Source organism: Lathyrus oleraceus, chromosome 1 (assembly GCF_024323335.1).
Source record: "Lathyrus oleraceus cultivar Zhongwan6 chromosome 1, CAAS_Psat_ZW6_1.0, whole genome shotgun sequence".
NCBI lineage: Eukaryota > Viridiplantae > Streptophyta > Magnoliopsida > Fabales > Fabaceae > Lathyrus > Lathyrus oleraceus.
The window spans coordinates 3339841-3342460 of NC_066579.1; positions in this window are offsets into that span (position 1 = coordinate 3339841).

Below are 2620 nucleotides of genomic sequence, written 5' to 3' on the forward strand. Positions count from 1 at the left end.
GAAACATCCACCTGATGTGCTTTTTCTGTCATCAGCACTTCCAGCCCAATCAGCATCACAGTACCCAGATAGGACAGGCTCAGACCCATGTGAGTACAGCATCCCATAGTCACATGTCCCATTGATGTACTTGAGGATCCTTTTGACTTGATTCAAGTGACTCACCTTGGGCTCTGCTTGATATCTGGCACACACTCCAACTGCATAGGAAATGTCAGGTCTACTTGCAGTTAGATACAGCAGACTACCTATCATGCTTCTGTACAGGCATTGATCAACACTGGGTCCTCCATCATCTTTGGTTAACTTCAGATGAGTAGGAGCTGGAGTCCTCTTGTGCCTGGCATGATCCATACCAAACTTCTTAACTATGTTCTTGGCATACTTGCTTTGGGAGAGAAACATGGAGTCCTCCATTTGGTTTACTTGCATTCCAAGGAAATAGGTCAGTTCTCCCACTAGACTCATTTCAAACTCAGATTGCATCTGGTGAACAAATTTTTTAACCATTTGTTCTGACATTCCACCAAAGACTATATCATCCACATAGATTTGAGCTATCATGATTTTGCCTTCCTCATCCTTCACAAACAAGGTTTTATCTATGCCACCCTTTCTGTATCCATTTGTGGTCAGAAATTCGGTTAACCCTTCATACCAAGCTCTGGGTGCTTGCTTCAACCCATACAAGGCTTTCTTCAGCTTGTATACATGCTCAGGTTGGTTAGGATCACAAAACCCTTTGGGTTGTTCCACATAGACTTCTTCATTCAGGTAGCCATTCAAGAATGCACTCTTCACATCCATTTGAAATAGCTTAAACTTCAGGATGCATGCTACCCCCAACAGCAATCTGATGGACTCAAGTCTAGCCACAGGAGCAAATGTCTCATCAAAGTCTACTCCTTCAACTTGAGTGTATCCTTGAGCTACTAGTCTTGCTTTATTTCTAGTAATTACTCCTTTCTCATCAGATTTGTTTTTGTAGATCCACTTGGTACCAATGATGTTGGACCCTTCAGGTCTTGGAACCAGCTCCCATACTTCATGCCTTGTGAACTGCTCGAGTTCCTCTTGCATGGCAATGATCCAGTATTCATCAGTCAGGGCTTCTTTCACATTCTTTGGTTCAACCTTGGAAACAAAGCAGGAATTTGAGTTTATTCCCCTTGACCTGGTAGTTACACCACTGGTGGGATCCCCTATGATAAGATCCTTAGGGTGGTCTTTCTGAATTCTGATAGATGGCACTTTGGTAGGTGCTTCTACTTCACATTCAGGAGGAGGTTCCTGTACTTCTTCAGGCTTGACTGGACTGTCAGTTGGACTATCAAGGAATGTTTCAACATCCTCCATGACATCGGTTCCTTCCTCTTTATCATCCACAATGACATTTATGGATTCCATCAGGACATTGGTCTTGTAGTTGAACACTCTATAGGCTCTGTTGTTCGTGGAGTATCCCAGAAATACGCCTTCATCACTTTTGGGATCTAGCTTCCTTCTCTGTTCACGATCTGTGAGAATGTAGCATTTACTTCCAAAAATATGAAAGTACTTCACAGTGGGTTTTCTACCCTTCCATATTTCATACAGAGTGGAGGAGGTTCCTTTTCTCAAGGTGACTCTGTTGTGAACATAGCACGCCGTATTCATTGCTTCAGCCCAAAAGTGCATAGGGAGCTTCTTTGCATGAATCATTGCTCTGGCAGATTCTTGAATAGTTCTATTTTTTCTTTCAACTATTCCATTCTGCTGAGGAGTTATAGGGGAGGAGAACTCATGGCTTATTCCTTCAGATGAGCAGAACTCATCAAACTTGGAATTCTTGAATTCAGTGCCATGATCACTTCTAATCCGGACCACACAACTGTCCTTTTCTCTTTGAAGTCTTATGCACAGATCCTTGAAGACATCAAATGTATCTGACTTCTCTCTGATGAAGTTTATCCACGTGTATCTGGAATGGTCATCAACCACCACGTAGGCATACTTCTTCCCTCCAAGACTTTCCACCTGCATAGGTCCCATTAGGTCCATGTGCAGCAGTTCCAGAACTCTGGAGGTTGTGGAATGTCCCAGCTTTGGGTGTGACATCTTGGTTTGCTTGCCCACTTGGCATTCTCCACAGACTCTTCCTTCATCAATCAGAAGCTTTGGCATTCCTCTGACTGCTTCCTTGGATATGATCTTCTTCATTCCACGTAAGTGGAGATGGCCAAGTCTTCTATGCCACAGCTTCACCTCCTGTTCTTCCTTGGCTGAGGAGCAAGTTGTGGAAAAGTTAGAGAGGTCAGGTTCCCACAGATAGCAGTTGTCTTTGGACCTGGTTCCTCTCATAACTTCCTGATTGTCACCATTTGTCACAATGCACTGCTCCTTCGTAAACTGAACATGAAAACCTTGATCACACAGCTGACTTATACTGATGAGGTTTGCAGTTAGTCCTCTTACTAACAGCACATTGTTCAGTTTTGGCACTCCAGAACAGTCCAGTTTGCCCACACCTCTGATTTTTCCTTTGGCACCATCACCAAAAGTCACATAGCTGGTGGTGTGAGGTTGAATGTCTACCAGTAGATTTTCCATACCAGTCATATGTCTTGAGCATCCACTGTCA